The sequence below is a fragment of the Pelodiscus sinensis genome, chromosome 18, assembly GCF_049634645.1.
Source record: "Pelodiscus sinensis isolate JC-2024 chromosome 18, ASM4963464v1, whole genome shotgun sequence".
NCBI lineage: Eukaryota > Metazoa > Chordata > Testudines > Trionychidae > Pelodiscus > Pelodiscus sinensis.
The window spans coordinates 2,081,650-2,106,348 of record NC_134728.1 but is presented as its reverse complement, the minus strand read 5'-3'; the positions used below and the strand labels follow the sequence as shown (position 1 = coordinate 2,106,348).

General features: G+C 48.1%; 1 protein-coding gene across 2 annotated transcripts in view; it reads left to right on the top strand.

The window, feature by feature from the left end:
* The first annotated feature begins 4,685 nt into the window (after window positions 1-4,685).
* The window catches only part of CSNK2A1 (casein kinase 2 alpha 1), a 38,745-nt gene continuing 18,731 nt past the window's right edge, over window positions 4,686-24,699 (top strand). Inside the window, exons 1-2 of one of the 2 annotated variants that reach the window (XM_075900888.1) lie at window positions 4,736-4,843; window positions 6,352-6,443. The gene's annotated coding sequence lies outside the window, so the exon portion shown is untranslated. Of the gene's footprint in view, window positions 4,844-6,351; window positions 6,444-24,699 lie in introns of both variants that reach the window. The other variant, XM_075900887.1, reaches the window with a different exon arrangement.

Sequence of the window (24,699 nt, the reverse complement as noted above, 5' to 3'; positions counted from 1 at the left end):
CCCACCCCCAGGCAGCCCTGCTCATGCTGGCTGCAGCCAGGCCTGGGCGTAGGGGGCTGGGGTCTATTCCACACACTGAGCTCAGGCCCCGACTGAGGTTTGCATCCAAAGCCCGCTTCTGTCTGCACTAGGGATGTAATTGTGCAAGCGATTTACCGATAAGCAAAAGCTTACAGGTTAATACTCCCACCCCAGTACATTCTTGAGCAGGCTGGCCAGCAGCCCGGCTCAGTCCTGGCTTGCACCGGGTCTGGGACCTACCCCTGCTGCAGCTCTGCATTTCAAGTGTATTAGGAGCCAGGCGGGCAGGCAGCCCGGCTCAGTTTAGGCTCATGTCGGGTCCAGGAGCTCAGACCCTCCCCTGGACAGGGGCTGCTGCCACCCCGCACTGCTGCCGCTGGATCAGAGGCAGCAGCGAGGGGCGACAGGCAGCCGGTCCGTAAGGGGAGCTGGTTTTTAAACTGTCTCCCCTCGCGGACCAGCTCCCGCCTGTATCAGAGGCAGCAACACGGAGTGGCAGGAGGCTGCTCTCAAGTGCAGCCGGAACACACTGGCTGCCAGCCCCACCCCCAGGGACTATCGAATAGTCAAGTAACCGATAAGAATTCACGAGGTTAATTAACTAGTCAATTAACCAATATTTAACATCCCTAGTCTGCAAACAACTCTGCCTGACTCTGGTCAGCAAGCATTCGGGACCCTGGGCTTAGGGACCCCTCTGGGGGTGGGTCAGAGTGGAGTCCAGCTGAGATGCTGGTACAACCCCGTCGCTTTGTAGTGTAGACACGGGTCAAGCAGCAGGCCTGAGTCAGAAGGTCAGTGTAGTGCAGTCGGGAGGAGTTAGGCCGGCTGTGAGACCTGGTTTAGCGTGCAATGTGGAACCACCCAGTCCCCCAGGCTTTGCGGGCAGTGTCGGCATACCGAGTGTGGCCAGGCGCTTTACCTGCATCCCGACGCAGTTCCGCCCGTCCACCAGTGTCACACCAGCCCCTGGGACACACTGACACCTTGGCTAAGGGTCCCCGATTCTTTGTGAGCAACTCGGGTCTGAGACCGTCCAAATTCACTCAACCAAACACACTTCTTGCAGGGCACTTCTTCAGAAAGAGAAACATGGATGGTGCGCAGCGTGTGCATGGGCGGGATTTAAGGATAATGTTAGGCTGTGGCTACATTGGTGCGATCTTGTGCAAAAGCGGTTGCTTTTGCGCCAAAACTTGCTGCCTGTCTACACTGGCTGCGAGTTCTTGCGCAAGAACACTGACGTTCTAATGTGTGAAATCAGGGCTTCTTGTGCAAGTACTATGATGGTCCCGCTCAGAAATAAGCCTCTTGCGCAACTGTTCTTGTGCAAGAGGCCAGTGTAGTGCAAGAGGCCAGGCAACATGAATTTCTTGCGCAAGAAAGCCCAATGGTTAAAATGGTCAGAGCTTTCTTGCACAAGAGAGCATCTATGCTGGCACGGATGCTCTTGTGCAAAAGCACATCTCTTGCGCAAAGGCACATGCCAGTGTAGACACTCTCTTCTGGAAGAGTTTTTGCACAAGAACTCTTCCGCAAAAGAGTTCTTGTGCAAAATCATGCCAATGTAGACGTAGCCTAAATGCATGGAAAATCTGCCTTGTAGTAAGTCAGGGTTAAAGTTAATCACCAGGGTCTAACCTATCTCTGGGATGTGCCACTACAGCAGGAGGGAATGGTCACCCCGTCCCATTGCTATAACGCAAAGCTCAAAGTTGTCCATCCTTGCTCCATCCATGGAAAACCACCAGCGACAACTGCAAACGATCAAAGCCCACGATAAAACAGGAACTTACAACAGATCAGAGAGCCCGCCTTGCCTATGCATGGAGATGAGACTCTTTCAGTACAACCCTGAATGGAGACAGGCATTCTGGATGCATTCACTGAACAAACATCTTGTAGAGTGGGGGTGTTTTCACTGAAGTGTAGTTCCTGGTTCCTACGACACCAGCCGGCTCTGCAACAGATTGAGCTTCAGTGGGGGAGGGAGGATTTATTACACAGGAAAGGTGGAGGCATGTTTGATATTCATAAATGTAGGCCCTATGATTTTGGTTTGTGTTGTCGCCATTTGTCCCCTCCAATCAACCACTCTTGTTTCTAGTTGAATCTTTTCAATAAACCTGCGTTTCTTTCACTGAGTGCTCAAAGGGCGGTGCATCATATAGGAGCAGTGATTTATGGTGAAACTAGTAACTGGGGGACACTGCTCCTGGGGGGGGGGCGGGCAGAGGATCTGGGATTTCTTTGAGTAACCAGTGTCAGGGACTGGATATCCCAGAGGAATGAGTCAAAGGGCCATAGGGCTTGGTACGCACATACTGTCAACCTGCCTTGCCTAGAGAAGCATGCTTGAGAAGCTAACAGGCTGATGGGGTTAGGGAGCAGACCCCCAACACCACGGGCAAACCGGCCTTCCACTGCAATCATGGGGTGACAAGTGATTCAGTCCAGGATACCCCGAGACCCATCACGCCCCCGCCCAGTGTCAGCATCGCTCAGTCCTGGCCCACAGGACGTCCACAAGTCCTGTGCTGCTCTCCCCACTCCTCTGCCAACCTAAATCCAACAGGTTCAGTCCCGACAAGCAGCATCAATGCGCCTCACGTCCGCCCCACCCCCAGTCTGAGGCAACCTGCCTTTATCTTGACCTTCAGCCTTCCCATGGCGGATCCCTGCTGAGCAGAGAATGCCAGTTCTTCTGACTTTTGCAATGAGAAGAGGGCATTCAGGCCTTGATCCTGCAAACCAAAAAGTATGCATGTCTTCAGGGGCTCTGCTCACATCCAGAAATTATACAAAGGGTTGGGTGTTGCCAGGAATCTTCACTTTAAACCTCCGTTCCCCTTTGGAGGTGAAAGGCAGGTGTGTGTTGGCTCTGCTAGGCCATGTGCTTTCCCCACATGCATCTTGGGGGTGTGCCTCTGCTGCAGTAAAAGCCTCTGCAGAGACCTGACAACTCTCGGAGCATCCATCCAGAGAAATATTTAGGAAGAATGTAATGGCTTGGATTCCTGACAGCGTCGGAACTGTAGCTCAAACCTACCACCTGGTGGCAGACTCTGTTAACAGACTCGTTTGCTCCCTCATGGCCAGGGCCCCAGGAGATGATGCGCCCGTTGGAAAAAGAAAGTTTAAAGAACCACTTGGGCTTCCTATAGCCAAGCGAATGCCTTACCCAGTTTCTACACAGCGCCCTGTTTTCCAGGAAGGGCAGAGGCTGAAGGAATGACTGGGGTGATCTCATGAGATTTATAAAGTATGTCTCCTATTTTACAGCAGCAGCTGTGTATTTGGGCAAGCAGTGGACAATTATTGAAACAGATCCCTAATTCCTTTCAAAGGTTTCATCATCCAGTGTGGAATATACAAGCCTATCTCTGAGTCTTGGCTGCTGAGACTGTTCATTATGCAGCGAACAGCCATGGAGATCCAGGAAAGCTGACAAATTAGACAAAGGTTGTTTGCAATTTACAAATAAATACATAAAAATCTTAGGCAATTGAAAAAGGCTTTAAAATATGATCAATACCATGATGGAACTTGGGTGGTAGTTAGCTTCTGGCATCATCTGGGACAAATAACTATCTTAAGAAGGCACACTCCTCCTAGAGATCTAGGAAGAGACCACTGGAAATTTTAAATCCAATCTGCTTTTTGAGGTTATCCAAATGGGAGGGGGGTGAATAGGGAAGGTATAATAAAATCAAAACATGGTGACTGATATCAATAGGTTTTACACTTGGGGTTTTTTACAGCTAAAACAGAGACCGAAAAAATCCCTCCTCCAATTTTGCAAAAGAGTTCATGCCTGGATATGATATAAAAATGTACCAGGAAAGCCCCTGATCACTCAAAGACTTATGAATGCGCCTAATTTTACACACCTGAAGATTTAGGAGACCGATCACTGTGCACAAAATTAAGCACAGACCAGAGTTAAAAGCAGCTCTGAAGAACAGAAAATTATAAACAATATTGGCAACCAGGCTATCCATGGTTTATAGGGCACGTCCTGTGTGACGAGCTTGCTCGCCCTGACACATCCTGACACAACGCTTGGGCTGCACAAACGATCGGTGGGACAGGATGTTTTTGATGCCCATACAACGTTTTGTTCAGCATCCCGCCTCAGCCTGGCCCCTCGTGGCTTCGGTCCAGCGTCGCTAAGGCACAAAGTGGTTTCCAAGTGACATGGCATGTGACCCGACACCTTTGGCACGAGGCCAGGGGAACATGCTGAGGCAGCTTTCTCACTTTGCGGCATGCTTGGCATGACGTCATCGTGCCCTGCGGGGCTGACCTCACATTTTGCTATGACATCACCAGACGCCGTGGCGTTGACCTCACGTTCTGCCAGGACAGGATGAGCTCACAGGGCAGTATGACATCACTAGCGCGGCCTGCTTCGCTGTCATTGCCCCCTCAGGGTGGCCATGCCACAGGCTGGCACTCCAGGGCCATGAAGTCTGGCTAAACAGAGCAGCTGAGCCCCATCCAAACCCCGGGGGGAGGGGAGCCTGGGAAGGAACCGAGAACTACATTTCCCAGAAGGCAGTGCCGTGGGTTCGCACAGTGCGCATGCGTGATTTCCTGGCGCGCGCCGCACGCTTGCCTCCCCCCGCTCCCCTCCACAAGCCCCGCCCCGCGTTCCCAGCTTCCGCCGCAGCACGTAGCGAGCGAGTGTGGGGCGGGGCAGGGTTTCCGATTCCGGCCAGCCTCGCTCTGGTCCCTGCGGCTGGCTGCCGAGCCTTGTGCCTCCGCCATATTGTCTGTGTGAGGCCGGTGGGGAGGGAGGCGAGAGCGGCGGCCGCTTCAGGTACCGGCGGGCGGGGCGGAGCGAACCCCCCCCCCCTCCGCGGGCCCGGCGGGGCGGGGGGCGGAGGGGGCCGTGGCCCCCACCCCGAGAGGGGAGGGGGGCGCCCCTCGGAGCGGAGGGGCCCCTCCCCGCTGCCTGTGGGGCCGGGCGGGGGGCGCCCCGAGGAGGGGGCCCATCCCGCCTCCCGGCCCCAGGGGCTGCCGCCCTGCAGGGGGGGGGGGCTGCCCCGCCCTGCTAGGGGCCCGGGGGGGGGGGGGCTCCTGAGGAGGGGGGCCCGGCCCCTTCACCGCGCCCCGTGACGGGGAGGGGGGCAGCTGGGGGGAGGGGCGCTTAGTTCAGCCTGAGGGGAGGCCGCAGGGTCCCACCCCTCTTGGTTGAGGGGGGGGGCGGAAGTGGGGTGCCCTGTATCCTGGAGAAGAGGAGCCCCTCCCCACCCCGGCTCTGCGGGCAGAGTGCAGACCCCTGAGAGAGGCAGGGTCCCCACCGCTCCCTTTTGTCAGTTCCGGGGGGGGGGCTCCATCTGCTCCGCCACGATGGGGGTGGGGGGAGGAAGGGTCCACCTCTTTCTGATGCTGTCAGGGGAGTCCGTCTGCTCCCCATGTGCCACAGGATGTTTCTTCTTTTAGCCTCATTGGGGGTGGGGGGGAAATCTTGTCCCTTCAGCTGTGTCTCTCCTCGGCTTTGTGAATGGCAGGGGTTTATGTCCCAAGGAAATGTCCACTTATCACTGCTCTTCTCACTCCCATTATTGTGGTTCAGAATAATTTTATTGGCATAGCAAGTTATATTGCCATTGCTCAAGCATGTGATTAAAAAAAAAAAGACTCGTTGGGTTAAGAAAGTTTAGGCCACACACATTTTTCTCGTCAGTCTTTCACTGGGAGATTTGTACAAAGACCGAGGACGGAATATGATCCTTATATGTTAAACTTTTGGGCCCTGATCTTGTGTCAGGGTCCAGTAGTGCAGTCCTCTGCTCATGTGGACTCCCATTGACTGCAGTGGAACTCTGCAATGATGCAGGGGTTTGCACTATTGGAATGTGATGCAGCTCTGAGGGCCTCAAAAGTTATTGTTGTAATCCACATCATTTAGTAATAAGTGGTGCAGTACACTGTTGGGACCACACTACTCCTATTCTCTTTTGTTATACTCTCTTCACATTGCAGTTACCTGATTTGTGCACATACAGATCTTAATTGTACAAGTTTGGTTCACAACATGACCTACGTTATTTGAAAAAGTGGCCCATAGAGAATCATGATCAGGTTTAAGAGTCAACACTCCATTTAGATGACTGGGGGAAGTTCACACCTCTTCTAAAGTTGCTATTTTAGGCAACTTGCAGGCAACTGGAGACAACACATCAGCTTTGCACATGCTTACACTCAGACCTGATCTAGACTAAAAAGTGACATTGACTCAGCTACTTTGCTCAAAGATGTGAAAAATCCACATCCCTGGGTAGCGTAGTTAAGCTGATCTAATGCCGGTGTACGTATTTCTAGGTGGATAGAACTCCTCTTCTGTCAGCGTAGCTCTCACCTTCCAGGGAGGTGGATTACTTGCGCCAGCAAGGGGACTCCTCCAATCACAATAGGTAATGTCTATGCTGAAGCTCTACAGTGGCCCAGCTGTGCTGCTATAGCATTTCAAATGTAGACAAGCCCTCTGTCCAAGTTTAAAAGACTGCCTTTGTAAGCATAAGGGCTAGAAATATACTCTTTAATTAAAAAGAATGCGAAATCTGCAAAATCAGATAGTTATGGAGCTATGTAGTACCTAAGGCAGGCAAGATGTGCTCATGGGCTGAGTGTTTGGCTCCACTGGCATAGACTGGGCATTTGTAATAGGTAGGTATCAAACATCTGTCCAGTAAATGTATCCCTTTTCTGTTGAGGCACACACATCTGACACCTCAGGACTCCTTGTAGGTTTTGCAGATACAAAACTCTGCCACCCCTTTGATTCATTTCATAGCTCTTTTGGGGGTAAATGGGGTCTGTGAGGAGTGTGTTTACATCCCCCTATGGCCGTGTTTCTCAAACTATGGGTCCCGACCCCCTGGGGGGTCGTGAGCAAGTTGGGGGGGGGGGTCCCGGTATCACACAGTTTGAGAATCCCTGCCCTGTGGTGAAGAAGGGCCTTCCTCTTCCTTGGAAAGTTAGGTGTCAACCTTTTCTTACACCTGTAGCAGAGAGAGGAGGGATGGATTTCACTGTGAGGTGAGGTGGAGTGTAGCTGTTTGAGGATGGAGGTCGGGGTCCTTTCCCTTGCTCAGTGGTGGGAAGATAAGTATGGTATGTTGGGAGTGGACATAGGTTTTGGTATTTTATACATATTAGTGGAAACTACATTTTCCAAAATCTTGGTGCAGCAAGGGTGCAAAGCTCTTATGGTGCCTATAATATAAACTTCTCCTGGCTGTGGGTTTTTAAAAGGATGTGTTTTTTGAAGAGGAATAATTTATTTGCAGGTATAATCCCATAATGGCGTGGGTGGGGTGTATTGGAAAGGAATTGATCCTAAAAATGAATTGAGGGAGGACATAAAGAGCATTCCAAACCAAGGGGGTGAATGTTCAGTGGCAATGGTTGTGGTCGAAAAAAGAGGGTGCTTTGACAGCAGTGGAGAGCCAGATGATCTAGTATGGCTGGGATTCCAAGTGGATGGAGAAAGGGTGGTGAAATTGCTGATGTGGAGGGGAAGTATATGGGGGAGAAAAATAGGGAAATTTTGGCAGGGGTGCAATTGAAGAAGGTGGAGGTTATATAATAAAAATTGGGGAAGGAGTAGATCCTGGTGGGGGGGCATGGATATGTGAAAAAAGAGTTAGATCATGGTGTGGTCGGATTGGGGGGAATTAGATCCTAGTATGCAAGGAGCTAGGGAAAGAGGTGTCACTTCTTAGTCAGGAGGTATGAGAGTTGAGAATGAAGATGTGCTCCTGGGATGAAGGAAAAACATGTAATAAAGGTAATTTCTTAGGGTAGAAGAAGGAATTACTTTGAGTGTTAAGGATGTGTGTGGGGGGACATGCTCTGAGATCCGTTTCTGAGAGAAGGGGTGAGGTAACCAAAAAAGGATGTGAAAGGATTAAGAGTAGGTGACAGTGTAGAGGTGTGATTAGTTTCCACATCTCATTTCATCTGTAGGGAAGCGTGGGGATCTATTTCTGGGTTATCAAATGTGTCATTCTTTTTATCCAAGGATAGTGGATTGCTTATATTAATGTGTGTCCTTAATGGGGCTCTTGCGGTGGCATTGAGCTCTTCCAAATGAGAAGTAATTAATAGATTTTAAGTCCAGGAGGGACCACTATGAACATCTAGTCTCATCACAATGATCATCTAGATTTGATTACAAGGCAACTAGGCAACTGCTTTTTATGAACTACCTGGGTGCCAGATTAATTGCCAAAACCTTAGTCTTCTTCCTTGATGACTTCGGTGCAATTATGAGTTGTTTTGTTTATATAGACAACAGATAGTCAGGATGCTGTAAAACAAATGGCGTTAAATATAAGAAGGGCTTCTATCCTGATTATCTTCCATTTAACAAAACTTATTTAAAAAAAATGGAAAATTTGGCAATTTACCATAAGACTGCCACAGATTGGTCCCACACTACGAGAGAAACAGGGTGGGTGAGGTAATATATTTTTTATTGGACAGACTTCTGTTGTCACATTATAAGGAGACGAGCTTTTGAGTTTAGCACAGAGCTGGGCAAGATGTGGCACAAGGGCTGGATCCGGCCTGCCTAACACTTTGATCTGGCCCTCAGGCTGCATCTGACTGATTTCTGTGTGTATCCTGCTGCCTGTGCCACCACATTTCCAGGCCGTGGCTCAGGCAGCAGGAGCTATGTAAATGGCTCCCGGTTCCTGGTCGCAGTGCTACCCTGGAAGGGGCCGGAGCTATGAGCCTTTTAAATAGCCACAGCAACCTCGGTGCCTGTGGTAGCAGTGGGGACGGGAGCCGCAAGCTCTTTGCTCAGTTTTTACTTCAAAGCCTCCAGCCCCAGACAACTCTGGAGGGAGGGCTAGTCCCCAGCCCCTCCCCTTCCACCTCAAGCCCCCCCACTTCCAGGGGTGGAGCCGCCTCATGACCACCTACCAAAATTCATTGTGTGGCCCTCCTGCAAAACCCACCCCTGGTTTAGCACTAAAGAAGAGCACTGTATAAGCTCAAAAGCATGTCTGCCAAGAGCCTCACCCGCCATGATTTTAGAATACGAGAACCTTGACAAAAGAGGGTTCAGTGACCTCGTTAGTGAGACACTGAGGTGTTCAGAACAAATTAACTTATGAGGTTGGTTATTGCCAGGGCTTGCCAAGCCGCGGTGAGCCCTGCTCGCCAGCCGCGTTGTCCAGCGAGCTGCGCATGCGCAGATCACCCAAACCCGGCTCTTCTGGGTTGTAATCTACTCGCCAACAGCGAGTAGATTACATAGATTGTCGAGGCCTGGGTCTTGCTAATGGCAGTATGATCTCCACTATATTCTACATTTTTAGGACATTGGGGTATGTCCCTCTTGACAAAGGCACATACATTTGTACTATTTTCAGAATGAATAACTTGAAACAATTAGTTGGTAGGAAGAATGTTGCTAAGATGGAGGACAAATTCTCCTTAGAACAATTCACAATTGTGTGGTTTCTATATTTTGTATGCTAAGGATGGACTTCAGCATTCATATCCCTACTGAGTTGTAAAGATTGTTGAATACTGCTAGTCTTGTAAATTTAGTTGTCTTCAAAAGTGCTGGTATGCAAAGCAGAATTATAATGTGACATGCTCCTTAGTGGATACATTTCAATTGCCCGCTCTGTCTTAGGGATGTTAAATTGCAAGTAATCAGCTAATTGAATAGTTAATGGAAATTCCATTGACTACTCAATTAGCCCCCGCTGAGGCGCTCCCTTTTAAATGTATTAAGTGCCGGTGGCTCTTAATACATTTAAAAAGCAGAGGTGCAGTGTCTAGGACTGAGCACGAGCCGCGAATCAGCTGATTCCTGGTTCTCATCTGGTCCCCTGCTATACCTCTGCCCCTGCCCCGGAGATGGTGCTAGGGGGAACTGGCTTTTAAGCTGGCTCCCCCCAGCACCGACTGGCTCCCCACCCTCATTGTCTCTCTTTGATAGAGGCAGCAAAGGGGAATGGGGTAGAGCGACAAGTTGAGTCACTACTCGACTGTCTGATAAACATATGCTTATCAGGTAGTCGACTAGTTGCTTACATCCCTACTCTGTCTGAGAGATCTGCCCTAACAATAATTATGTAGGGTAACACTTCCTTGTACTGTAATAGTGACATAATAGTGGGCATTTAACACTGTTTTATGCGGATCATGGCTGTTTTTCTCCTCTGGTAGTATTTATATATGAACTTCAGGGAAGTTTAAGTATCAGGTTTGACTGAGTCAGGGTGAAAGTAATTTAAATTTCTGACAGTGGTGGGGGGTGGGGTCTGAGTGCGAAGGAGTTGTGATACACAGTACCTGTAAAAAATGTAAAAGTGGGATGGAGTGTAGGGAGCTCAAGGCAGGGGATGGGGATATGTGGGGGTGCAGGAGTCAAGGCAGGGACTTGGGGGAATGGACAACTCAGGGCAGGATGTATGTGTGGGGGGGAGTTTGCAGGGATCATGGTTAAGAGTATGAAAAGGGTCTTGGGCAGAGGTTTGGAGTGTGGGGGAGGGTGCAGGAGTTAGGGTTGGGGTGAGAAGGGGCTCAGGGCAGAGGATGGGGGGACCAGGAGCAAGGGTGGGGGCTGGTAGGTGTTGGGAGGGATGAACCCTGCCCCCCAGTGATTTGTATCAGAGCTGCTTGCTCTTCCCCTCTCTGTCCCTGTCAGGAAGCAAGGCGAAAGTGCCCAGCTCGCCTGCCCCCTGCCCATACAAGACAGAGGGAGAGGAATGCAGCAAACTGCACTTTCCCCTCGCTCTCCGACAGTGACAGGAAGGGGAACAGTGATCAGCTTCTGCGTATGAATATTGCGGGAAAGGGGAGGAGAGGAGAGGGCTTCAGCCCCTCTCCCTAAATGGTGCCGGAGAGCAGGGCATAGGACTGGGGCAGTCCCGGACAGAGGGGGGCGCACTCCAGCCTAGTGTGGCAGCCCGCAGCAGAGCCCTGGAAGCCATGCTGAGAGCGTGCTGAGCTTTCCCCTGCAACGGAACACCGTAGCCTGCCGTCTCCTTGCCAGAGTGGTACACCGGGATGCACCAGCTTACTTTCACCTCTGGTCTGGGTGCAGGTGTTTTAGGGAAACATATGTTTATGTATTGCAACTCCTGCTCTAGGATCTGGGACAAGCACATACTTTTCCTGCCTTAGTTTCTTTTGAAAATGACTTGAGGCTCTGGCTTGCCCTCCAGTTCTGTCAGTTTCTGATGGTAATACATTTTCTGTTGAACAAAGTTTACAAATGTTACCCACTTGACGGGAACAGCCAGCCAGGAGGATTTCCCAAGGTGAAATGTCCAAATAGTAAGAACTTTTTTCCTTTTGGATCCCAACTCCATTAGTACGTGGACCAGTTAAAAACTGTAAAACAAGCCCCCCAAAGCCCATAGTTAATAGCTGTGGCTTTGCTGTTTGAACTCCAGAGAATCCGTAAATAATCCATGAGGGAAACCAGGTAGGAGATTGCATATCAGTGCTCTCGTAGAGCCTGCTTTCTAATTAATAAGAAAAGCCCCTCATACAATGCAACAATTACGAGGTGGGGTATGATTTTCCAGAATTCAGCTGGATGGGAGGCCACTGTTAATTCAGTTGCAGAGATCAGTTGCCAAGTGAATATAGTGATGCTAAAGTCTCCCTTTCTAACTTGAAGGAGCAGTTATTTACTCTTGCCAAGTGTGAAGTTCGGCTGCCCCACATTTGGTAAAGGCCAACCAAAATAGGTTTATATTTGGTAGATTGATGAGGAGAGAAAAATTCTTTGCACTGGAATTGTTGCAAGTGCTTTTGCTTTGGGTGGTGTCTATTACAAATTAGCTTTTTTAATGCGTTCCATGACTTTCCGCTTTTGGTGCATGACTGGTTCAGTTATCCTGTGTGCTGTAATATTCTAGGGGCACAGTATCAATTGGTACAATGTGGCATTATGGGGAAAAGCACAATAAAGTGTACTGCTGTCTTATGCTAGATGTATTAGTTTGGCAACATTTGTCTACTCTGCTATGTTAATAAAGTGACTGACTGAATTTCTTTTCTGCCAGCAACTTAGATAACATATAGCACTAACACCTGCCATACTTTGGGGATACCTACAAGCAATAAGATGAAAGCTCCTTCAGCCCAGTTCAGAAGTGGGAATTCAAGAGAGCTTGAGCTTTAATAAGAGTACTTGGGGTTGGACTTCTGGCTGTGATATGTCATCTTAACAGAACATGATAATGTGAGGAGATTCAATAGACTTAATCTAGAACAAATCTTAGCATTTTTGTATCTATAAAGCAATTTCCCAGATAGCTTTCCTTCCTCCAATGTAGTGATACTCAGACTGAGGCTTGGGAGCCACAGGTAGCTCTTTGCCGCACAGGATAGTAAAATGCTGGATGATTTAATTTATCACCCAATCAAGAGGTTGTTACTATGTTAACCAGTTGTAGAATACTTGGTCATTTCGCTGTGAGAATTGTATAAATAATGCTAAATGGAAGCAATGAATTCACTCTGCTGTGATTCTTCTGGATGATGTGGATCGCTAATTTGGTTCCTGAACCACTGAGATTTGAGTATCACTGCTCTCCCGTAACTGACTTCTGCTGTTAAAGGAGGATCAGTGAGACTTTGGAGTGGAAGGGGGCAAAACTCCCAAATTTAACAGGCTATATGAAGTGTGTGGAGAGTGGAGTGGGAGAGAGTGAAAGGAAACCTGACTACTAGCAGTGTCCTGTTGCAGTAGTAGTTCCCAGCTGTTTTGCCAGGTTGCATATGTCTCTGCCAACCCTCACACAAATTTCCTCATCTAAACTGGGGACCATTGGAGGGATCTGTGTGTATTCCACTGAAATTTAGTCTTTAGAAAGTTGTCTGCAAACATCAGCAGGTTGATTGTGGCAGTGAGGACCCCTGTGAGATGGGTGTGGTACCTTCTCCATTTTATAGATGGCAAACAAAAGCAGAAAACCTGTTTTGCCTGAGACCACTGAGGGAGCTACCATCAAGTGTGGGATTACAGCAAAGGTGGTCCCTTGTTCTCCATCCTGTGCTTTGTCCACTAACCTGCGCTGTTTCACTCTAAGGCAGGGTGGGGAACCTAAGACCAAGGGGCTGGATAAGCCCCTGCTGGCCTGGATCTGGCCCCTGAGGCTCAGAGCTTCCCCCTCAGCATTGGGGAGCCCACACTGGTGCTCCAGCCCCCACCCCAGCCCCCACTGTGGCCTGGAGCACACAGAATCTACTAGCCTGGACTCTCCTAAGCTGTGGGGTGTGTGTGTGTGTGTGTGTGTGTGTTTGTTTCTCTTCAATCAGTGAGGGTTTTGGTGCCCCCCCCCGTGGGTCAGTAGTAGGGATATTAAGTAGCGTTTAATTAGCTAATTGAGAAGTTGATGGAATTTCCAGCAGCTACTTGATTAGTTGATAAGGGGGGGTGCTTGCTATCCCCGCTGTGCTCCCCCCCTCCCACGCTGCTTCTGATACAGAGGCAGCATTGGGGAGGGAGGGAGTAATCAATAGTTGTCTCGACTACTCATTTACATCCCTAGACAGCAGCCTCAGACCCCCAAAATGTTCCCACCCCTACTCTAATAGCCAGATACAGCTTTGGCAGGTCAACAAAAGAGCCAGCTGAACTGGTAGGAAGTTTGTGGCATTTTTAGTGCTCTCAGTGTTCATTTAGAGAGCACGCTAATACTGGAATTACTCTAGGGGAGTTGCTCCCAATTTCTTAACTAAACTTTCCTCCTATTTCCAGTTACAAGGGCTCAATCAAATTTTGAGTTTGTTGCAAATTCTTCCCTTGCTACCTGAGATGATAGAGAAGGTCTCAGGTTTTATAAAATCTGACTGTATTTCTCCACAGCTGAGCATCACCACCTGTTTAAAAAACCCTGGAAAAATAGCATTGGCTCAAAATGTACCTCAGGAAGCAGCAATGGTGAGAGGAATAGAGCGGGTGTGGTCAAACCCTCTGAACTGCATATGTCAGTCTTCAGAAGTTTGAGAGCTGTGGCACACCTGTTGGGGGCTCAAGGCTTCAACCCTGCTCTTGGTGAAGCCCCAATTCCTGGTAGGAGTGCCCAGTGGGGCTGGAGCCCAGAGACTCCCCTCCCTGCTGAGCAGAAGCCTCTATGCCACCACCCCACAGCAAGGCACAGGTCCAGCGCTCCCCCCACAAGTCTGGTAGGTGGAGAGTTGGAGAGCAGTGTGGGGGCTCCATGAGCCACTTGAACTGTAAAAGAGTCTCATGCAGCTCGAGCCATGGTTTGCCCTCCTTGGACTAGACTTGACTATTCAGGACCCATGGGGGGGCAAGAGGGCCATTTGGCTCAAAGGGGCCCTCAAATTTAGACACTTGTTGGTTTTTCTTGCACAGAAAAAGGCTAGAAAAGCCTTTTGTTAAATAAAAAATCAGATGGTCTCACTTTTTTTGTGCCTTATTTTGTTTTCATGTATCATTTTTTATTATGGCTAGGGGCCTCAAAATCTGGAAGTCATCGAATCGTAGAATCCTAGGGCTGGAAGAAACCTCAGGAGGTCATCAACTCCAGCCCCCTGCCCAAAGCAGGACCAACCCCAACTAAATCATTCCAGCCAAGCTGAGACTTAAAAACCTCTAGGGATGGAGATTGTTCCACCTCCCTAGGGAATCCCTTCCAGAAATGGGTGACAGGAGAGGGATCATGTGAGGGTTACCTATTGCGTTCCCTCTCTTTGGGACACCTGGCATTGGCCACTGTCGGCAGACAGGATACTGGGCTGGACGGACCTTTGATCTGACCCGGTATGGCCGTTCTTATGCTCTTATGAGGATCAGTGCTTCACCATCCTCCTAGGGAAATAGTTTTTCCTAATATCTAGCCTAGACCTTCCCCTCTGCAACTTGAGACCATTACTCCTCCTTCTGCCATCTGTCACCTTTGAGAACAGCTTCTCTCCATCCTGTTTGGAACCCCCCTTCAGGTTGTTAAAGGGTTCTATCAAGTCCCCCCTCACTCTTTGGTGCTCTTTAAGTAAGCCCAAATCCCTCAGCCTCTCCTCGTAGGTCATATGCTCCAGCCTCCGAATCATTTTGGTTGCCCTCCGTTGGACTCTCTCCGAAGCGTCCACATCCTTTCTGTACTGGGGGACACACTACTTGAGAAGTGGCCTCACCAGTGCCGAATAAAGTAGAATAATCACTTCCCTCAATCTGCTGGCCATGCTTTTCCTAATTCACCCTAGTATGCCATCTGCCTTCTTGGCTACAAGGGGACCCTGTTGACTCATATCCAGCTTCTCATCCACTGTAAACCCCAGGGCCTTTTCTGCTGAACTGCTGCTTAGCCAGTTGGTCCCCACCTGTACCAGTGCTTGGGTTTCTTCCATCCCAAGGGCAGGACTCTGCACTTGTCCTTGTTGAACCTCATGAGATTACTTTTGGCCCAATCCTCCAATTTGTCTAGGTCACTCTGGACTAAGCTACCTTTCCCCCTAGCTTAGTGTCATCCACAAACTTGCTGAGGGTGCAATCCATCCCCTCATCCAGGTCATTAATAAAGATGTTAAACAAAACCGGCCCTAGAACCGATCCTTGGGGGACACCCACTTGAAACTGACTGCCAGCCAGACATTGAGCCATTGACCACTACCTGTTGAGCCCAACAATCTAGCCAGCTTTCTATCCACCTTGCAGTCTGTTATCCAATCCATAGTTCCTTAACTTGCTGTCAAGAATATTGTGGGAGACCATATCAAAAGCCTTGCTAAAGTCAAGGTATATCACATCCACCAACTTCCCCATGTCCACAGAGACAGTTACCTCATCATAGAAGGCAATCCAGTTGGTCAGACGTGACTTGCTCTTGGTGAATCCATGTTGAGTGTTCCTGATCACTTTCCTCTCTTCCAAGTGCTTCAAAATGGATTTGTTGAGGATCCCTTCCATGATTTCTCCAGGGCCTGAGGTGAGGATGACGGGTCTGTAGTTCCCTGAATTGTCCTTCTTCCCTTTTTTAATGATGGGCACTACATTTGCCTTTCTCCAGTCATCTGAGACCTCTCCCGATCTCCACGAGTTTTCAAAGATAATGGCCAAAGGCTCTGCTTTGACATTTGTCGATTCCCTCAGTACCCTCGGATGCATTAAATCTGGACCCATGAATTTGTGTACGTCTAACTTTTTTAAATAGTTCTTAACCTGTTCTTCCTCCACCGAGGCTGCCCACCTCCTTCCCATACTGTGTTGTCGAGTGCGGTAGTCTCGGACCTGCCCTTGTCTGAAAACAGAGGCAAAAAAGTAGAGTACTTCAGCTTTTCCCACATTAAGTTACCTCCCTCATCTAGTGAGGGTCCCACAACCTCCCTGAGCACCCTCCTGTTGCTAACATGCCTGGAGAAACCTTTCTTGTTCCCCTTCACATCCCTTGCTAGCTGCAATTCCAATTGTGCTTTGGCTTTCCTAGTTAGACCCCTGCATTCTTGAGCAATATAGTTATACTCCCAGGCCTCTCTGGACCTCGGAAAGGGCCTGTTAACATTTCGTCTATTGGTAGTGGGGTTTTTAACCTTTGACTTTCAATACAATGTTTTGTTTGGATTTTAAAATTTGATTTTATTTTTAAGTTGACGTCCCTTTAATGGGCAAACGAGTTCCTGTGAGGAAAAAATATGCAATACACCAGTCCTGGTAATTCCAAACCAATTTCCATTTCTAATTGGATAATGAAAAATTCAGTTAGCTAGTTTCTGTATTCTGTAGGCATGCAAGCCAAGTCCCTGTTGCCAAATCAATTTGTTTTTTAATGTCTCCCATAGTCATTAATCCTTCTGTTTTAGAGTTCAGAATGAGATTGAGTGCTGAGTGAAGGAGACGCTACCCTCTTTTTGACCATCCTCTACAGCGTGTTAGATGTTTTATTTAGAGTAACATGCACTTTGGGCTAAGCCCTTTCCAGGCCCAGGAAGGAGGGCTCCTACTCCAAGGAGCCCACAGTTCAGGCTAGCCAGACAAGGAGGCAGAGGTTAGAAGAAAGGAAGCAATGACAGGCAATCTGTATGTGAGACGAGTAGATCTGCTTTTTAATTGTTTCCAGTAACACTGGACATCATTGGTTATTTCAGAGGTGGACTGAAGCCTTAATTCTGAAAGGTGGGTTTCTTCCTCCAGTGGTGTGGCAGACAAATAGATGCAAGTTTGGAAAGGATTCTGTTTTATTCTTGCTGCTTTGGCCAGCTGAGGAGAGGGGGGGTGATTCATCATAATTTTGCACCTCTCCGATACCTGATAAAAAGTGGTATTTCTGACTGAACAGGCTGTTTTATTTCCTAGCCTCGTGCCTCATGAGCACTGCTACAATTGCAGCTGTTAACAAACTTGGGAGGGGGGACACAGGGCCAGGAAACCACAGCAATGTCCCCGGCAGACATTCCCCATGGGGACAGGGCAGCATTGGGACAGCTGGTAGGTATCGGGGTGCTGGATGGGTGGGGGAGGAACTCTGAGCTTTCCTGATGGAGAGAGGCCAAGATGAGCTGGAGTTTCTCCATACGCCTTGGGCCTTGAGAATCCTGGGGGATGGGGCACTTCCTGGTTCCACCCAGACCAAGCCAGGTTGCAATCTCTCCATAGAGATTATAAAGAGAGGCTAAAGTATGAAGAGAGGCTAAAGCGACTGGGACTTTTCAGTTTAGAAAAGAGGAGGCTGAGGGGGGATATGACAGAGGTATATAAAATCATGAGTGGTGTGGAGAGGATGAATAAAGAAAAGTTATTTATTAGTTCCCATAATAGAAGAACTAGAGGACACCAAATGAAATTAATGGGTAGCAGGTCTAAAACTAGTAAAAGAAAGTTCTTCTTCCCACAGCTCATAGTCAACCTGTGGAACTCCTTGCCAGAGGAGGCTGCGAAGGCTAGGACTATAACAGAGTTTAAAGAGAAGCTAGATAATTTCATGAAGGTTAGGTCCATAAAAGGCTATTAGCCAGGGGATAAAATGGTGTCCCTGGCCTCTCTTTGTCAGAGGCTGGAGATGGATGGCACAAGACAAATCGCTTGATCATTGTCTTCGGTCCACCCCCTCTGAGGCACCTAGCGCTGGCCACTGTCGGCAGACAGGCTACTGGGCTAGATGGACCTTTGGTCTGACCCAGTACGGCCGTTCTTATGTTCTTGTGTGGGGAAAGTAGGAGTGAGTGGAAAGCCTTTGGACTCATCTAAGCAATCAGCCTTTGCTCTAGTTTTGTTTTTAACAAGCCCTGTTTGGTACATGCTCTTTCCAGGCTGATGAAGGAAGGGGAAGATTTCCCTGGATCTCTGGGGGCAACAGGCAGCCACAAGGAATAATATTAAGCGATTGGATGTTCTTGTCAGTGCTCCTCTTGTTCCTCTGGAGACATTCTTTGCCAGCTTAGTCTGACTCTTATAACTGGGTCATCTTCTGTAGTAATTGCAGACTATTGAAAAGAGTTCAGCAGTGCTCTATCTAGATAAGCTCAGAGCTTTCTGGTAATACTGTCGCTGGTGGAAGTAGCGAGGCAGTGTTTCTGCTACCCACTGTAGGGATTGTTATTGTTTAGTGATGCTTGTATCCAGGGATGTCTTATTTATACACTTACTCAGAAAGGTCAGGAGTTAGACAGCTATTGCAACATTCCTGAGGAAGGGACACCCAGTCTTCTAGGAAGTTCTTGGCTTCCAGCTCCTTTAGTGCCCGTGGAAGCACTCAGACTCAGTGTGACTTGCTTTAAGTGGAAGAATCCCATGCTCAGATTTTTCTGCAAGGTATGCCTGATTTCAGAAGAACTTGACTGAAAGGGAAAACGCATTCCCATAATGTAGCTACACTCTCAATAAAATGTACAAAGTGCTTTTTCAAACCAGTTTTCCGAAATACCTGCCCTCAGAACTGTGAAGGATGCTGGCATCTAAAAGGCAGCTTTGTTTTGCTGACATGTTGTGTGGAATCCTTCCACTGAGAAGTAAATTGATGCACAGGAATTGGTACTCGTCTTATTACTTTTTTGTGCTGTTCACCCTTTGGAAAACACAAATTTTGTGATGAGGGGCTTACTACTTAACAGGAGCTGCTGAAATTTCTTCAGAGCTATACTGCATTACTACAAGCCTCAAGTACCATGCTGCTTTGCTTTGGTGACACTTGGCTTTCTTGCTTTGCAGTGCTTAGTGACCCAAGATGCTTTTTGTCTTGTGGGCAGGATGACAATTTTGTGTATTGTTTGTGTATTGTGTATCTGCTGAGGACAATAATGTGAACTGTAAGTTAGAATAATCCAGCTCCTGGCATTTGTCTTCATGTGCCTGCCTTTCTGATAAGAGGGGCACTGTTTTCAGTCTTACATGTGCTTCTGCTGAGGACGAGGGAATTCAAATACCCTCAGGAGTATTGACCACTGTTGCTTTTAGGCTCTGTTTATGCTTCAGCTTGTACTGAGTCAGTTAACTGGAATGGTTGACTCTGGCACACAATTGCCTTCCTGCAACCAGTTCAGCACACGTCGTATTTCACACTGTGGACACGAGCCATCCCCACACACATTTAGGTGACTAGTTTGGTGGCTTCTTCTTTCTCCTAGCTCTCTGTGCAATAGGACATCCTGCGCATGGAGCGATGCCCTCCTCTTGATGCCACACTGCATTTCCTCCATGTACTCCAGCCTCTGAGACTCCATTTTGCCTAAACGAATAGGCATCGTCAGGCAGTTTGGTCTGTGCAGATGCACAAATGAGATTGTGAAGTCTAGAAAGTTGTTGTGTGGAAACAAACCTCTCTTGCTTGTAACCAGTTTGACAGTGCCTGTTAATTGGTGGCAAAACCACAGGTCAGAAATAGTGTGAAGAAAGGCCCGTGTTCTGTCTTGTGCTTGTCCCCATCATTTTTGTTGTTTGACAGACTGTGCATTTCGTTGACTTCACTGATGGTTGGTTATGGAGGGCGGAGTGCCCGCCAAGATTTGAGAGCATAAATGAGAGAAGCTGGGAGTGGAGGTGGTAGTGTTCATGCAGAAATAAACAAGTCACATGCTACATGTAGGCTCTGTCCACACAGTAAGACCTAGGCACAACACAACTGTTTGAAGCTTTTCTTCCTCACAGCAATGGGCTGAAATGTTGCGTGTCCACCATCACCACTTTCCCTAACCATGGTGGTATCAATACATTTTGGCCAAGAAGTTAAATCAGCTGCTTAATTTGTCTCCTTGGCATTGCAAATGAAATATGTATTTGAGTCTCTCTCCCCCCCCCCCCCCAAAAAAAAAAAGTTCTTATGAAAGATGACAGAATTTGACAGTGCTGCTCACTTTGGGGTTGAAAGGAAATGGAAGAGGATACGTGTGTAACGTTACATTTACTTTACAACCAAAAATGATCATTCCTGTTAAATTCTCTCATCCTTTCTCATATAGAACTGGAGGTGAAAACATTTATCCTTCCAGTCTCAGAAGTTTGTGTGGAACTGGTGGGGAAGCTCAGACTGGTGGTGGTTTCTTAAGGTGCCTTTTCCGAGCAGGCCTTCATTCTGTACATCCTGAGCCAGCCTATAACTTACATGACTTATGAAGCCACTTACTGTGAAATTTGTCCTGTCTTTAAGTAGTATGACTCGCTTTTTCAACAAAATGAAGTCATTCTCCTAGAAGAAGCTAGATCAGATGACGCACTCTAGCATTCTTATTGACACTTACATCCTTGTAAGAGTTCAAAGTAAGGCTTTGTCTACACTGAAAACATGGGGCAGCACTTCACACTGAAAGTGTGGCCAGGGCACGAGTGCTGTCTCCTACACTGTATGTAAACCACCTCCACGAAGGCAGTAACTGACTTGCTGCACTCGGATTGGAGGGGGTGTTTTTTCACACCCCTAACCCAGAAAGTTACAGCACTGTAAAGTGCCAATGTAGACTTGGCCTAAAACAGCCAGGTCAGTTTAGGCTAGCTTAGAATCAGCTAGTTCTACAAAGAATATTACTAGAAAACTCTACTTTGCTGTTGTGCCTACAAAACTTAACAATGATTAGTCTGCTGGTGTGTTGAGACCATTGCATATCATGCTGACTGAGCTTTTCTCATTGTTTTTGTAAACCCTTCCCTTCCCCTATCTGTTTCTCTTCATCTGTTGTCTTATCTTATACTTGGAGTGTAAATTCTTAGCGGGAGACTGTCTTTTTGTTTTGCATAATGCCTGGCACAATAGCATCCAGGCCGGTGACTAGGCTCCTAGGTACTATGATAATATAAATAATCTCAAATTAGAAAATTAACCATCTGAAAGATTGCTAATTAGTTTTATATGGTCTGTGTGCAGCCAACCAGCTAGGTTTCTAATTTTAGCTCTTTAGTTGCTTACATTGAAAGTCACTGTCACTGCTGGGCGGGAGCAGGGTGAGAAATGAATAAAAGTTTTGACAAGAAATGTAAGATTTTAATGGATTGCATTGTAAGTGCATTTTAGTAAACTTGTGGATTCTTTCACTGTGTAATTACACTTCAGGGGTTTTTCGTCTATCTGCCCTCCTGACTTGTAGTTGTGTAAGTCACGCAGAACCACCCTTGTGACTTTAGGCCTTAGATGATTGCTGCATGTTTTTTGACAGTAATACTAGTTTGTTGCAGTGGCATAATATTCTCTCTCCTAGAAGAGATTTTCAGTTGGTGATCCAGGCCTTCCCCACTCAGCTAAGCTACTCTGAAATGCACCAGTAAATGAACCCTTATTCTGCTTTTATTGGCGATGTTACTCGTATCTCTGATTCAGACTGTGCCGTGAGGATGCGCACCTTTGTAACCTTGAGGTAACCTTACATTATCATGGACTTCTACTTGGAGCTACACTTGAAAAGCATCTGCATGCATCAGTTACTGCAAAATGCAGCAGCCCATCCCTTGAGTGATATGATGGAGCCACTACAAGTGCCTAACCAATGCTGGGAACAGATGTTTTTTCTTGGGTGTAGCTCAAGATGTGAATGCCAGTGAAAATGGGGTAGGAACCGAAGCTAAAATAGGGCAAAAACAAGCTAAAAATTACTGAGACAGGTTAGATGTCTTCAAGTCACCAGAGCCTAATGAAATGCATCCTAGAATAGTCTAGGAGCTGACTGAGGAGACATCTGAGCAGGTCCCTTCTAGTCCTATGATTCTGTGCTGGTTACATTCTACAAAGTCCAAGAGTCTTAGATTTAGGTCACGTAAGAAATTGCCTCTCCCTTTGTGCTTACGATTGAGCCAGTAAATTGCTTCCTGCAGTTGGCGTGTCATCTATTAAAGGCTGAAGATGCTGTGCTCTCAGTAGAGGATCTACAGCTCCATGAGTTGCCCCTCTGGTTGTTTGGCACAACCCATATTTAGTGTACTTCAGAGTGCTGTGCATAGCTAGTTGCTAGAACCATAGAAACGTAGGGCCAGAAAGGATTTCAAGAGGTTATATAGTCCAGCTTCCTGTGCTGAGGCTGGACAAACTATACCCAGACTGTCCCTGACAGGTGTTTGTCTAACCCAGGGGTCTCCAAACTTTTCTGCCCGAGGGCCGCATTAACTATCAAACAGCAGTTCGGGGGCCGACTACACACTTGAGGTCCAAATAAAAAACAATCAAAACATGGATGTTGTTTTTAATTATTTATTTAATATTATTTTATTCAGTTATTATTTAATAACACATTGATACACTACACATGAACACCTGTATTAGTGTGAATGGTGAAATTGTTTCCTGGATGCCAAAATAGAGCCCAGCCCACTAGTGACCTCATGAGAGAGCTAGCCAATAGGATAAGAACGCACTGGCCAATAGGGAGCAATTGTCCACGCCAAGTCCCAACCCCTCTTGCTGTGAGGGACGCGCAGAGCCCGGGCTCGGCCGTCGGTCCGCAGGGCGTGTGGCCGTCCGTTGGCGGCTCCGATCCCCTGCACCCCCGGCCGGGGAGTCTCGCTGCCCAGGGCAAGGGCTGCGCGGGTCCAGAGTCCCTCCTCCGTCCCGCTGGCTCCTCCGGCTTCCCTCTCCTGGCTGCCTGCCCAAAAGAAAGTGAGTGCCGGCCGCCCCTGTCCTTCCGGCCCCTCCCCCTTTTGAGCCGGCACGCACGGGGCGTGCCGCTCACCCTGGCGTCCCTGCCCCTTCTCCTCCTGGGTCCTGCCGCCTTCCTCGCCTGCCGCGCCTGCGGCTGTGCGCCCTCGCTCCCCTCCCCGTGGGCTTTCCCCTGGGCTCCGCTGCGCTGCGCCGCTCGGCGCTTCTCCGGGGGAGGGGCTGTCAGTGTGGGGAGTTTCTTCCCCGCCCCAGCTCCGCGGCGCTGCGCCGTTTGGCGCTTCTCCAGGGGAGGGGCTGTTAGTGTGGGGAGTTTCTTCCCCGTCACAGTCTCCACGGGCCGGATGAGAGGGCCTCGCGGGCCGTAGTTTGGAGACCCCTGATCTAACCTGTTCTTAAAAACCTTCACTGATTACAAGGCTTCCGCAGCCTCCATTTGTTACGTATTCCAGTCCGTAATTATCCTGATATGTAGGAAGATTTTCCTAATTTCTTACCTAAATCTCCCTTCTTGCAGATTGAGCTTGATACTACTAGTCCTACCTTCAGTGGACATGGAGCCCAGTTGATAAGAACATAAGAATGGCCGAACTGGGTCAGACCAAAGGTCCATCTAGTCCAGTAGCCTGTCTGCCCACAGTGGACAGTGTCCCAGAGGGGGTGGACCGAAGACAATAATCAAGCTATTTGTCTCGTGCCATCTTGTGTTCTTATCAACTGGGCTTGACAAACAGAGGCCAGGGACACCATTCCTGCCCCCTGGCTAATAGCCTTTTATGGACCTAACATCCATGAATTTATCTAGCTTCTCTTTAAACTCTGTTATAGTCCTAGCTTCCTCTGGCAATGAGTTCCACAGGTTGACTATGCGCTGTGTGAAGAAGAACTTTCGCTTATTAGTTTTAAACCTGCTACCCATTAATTTCATTTGGTGTCCTCTAGTCCTTATATTATGGGAACTAATAAATAACTTTTCTTTATTCACCCTCTCCACACCACTCGTGATTTTATAGACCTCTATCACATCCCCCATCAATCTCCTCTTTTCTAAACTGAAAAGTCCCAGTCGCTTTAGCCTCTCTTCATATGGGACCTGTTCCAAACCCCTGATCATTTTAGTTGCCCTTTTCTGAACCCTTTCCAAGGCCAAAATATCTTTTTTGAGGTGAAGAGACCAGATCTGTACACAGTAGTCAAGATGTGGGAGTACCATAGTTTTATACAGGGGCAGTAAGATATTCTGTGTCTTATTTTCTGTCCCTTTCTTAATAATTCCTAACATTCTATTTGCCTTTTTGACCACTGTGTGGACATTTTCAGAGAACTCCAAGATCTCTTTCCTGATTTGTCATAGCTAAATTAGCCCCCATCATATTATATGTGTAGTTGGGGTTATTTTTTGATCACCATCCTATTTATAATATAATTGAAAGCTTTCCTCAGGTCTTCCCTAGTTGTCTTTTCTCAAGACTAAACATACCGGCTGTGTCTACACTGGGCCACTTATTCCGGAAAATCAGCCGCTTTTCCGGAATAAGCTGCGAGCTGTCTACACTGGCCCTTGAATTTCCGGAAAAGCAACGACGCTCTACTGTACAAAATCAGCCACTATTCCGGAAAAACTATTCTGCTCCCGCTCGGGCATAAGTCCTTATTCTGG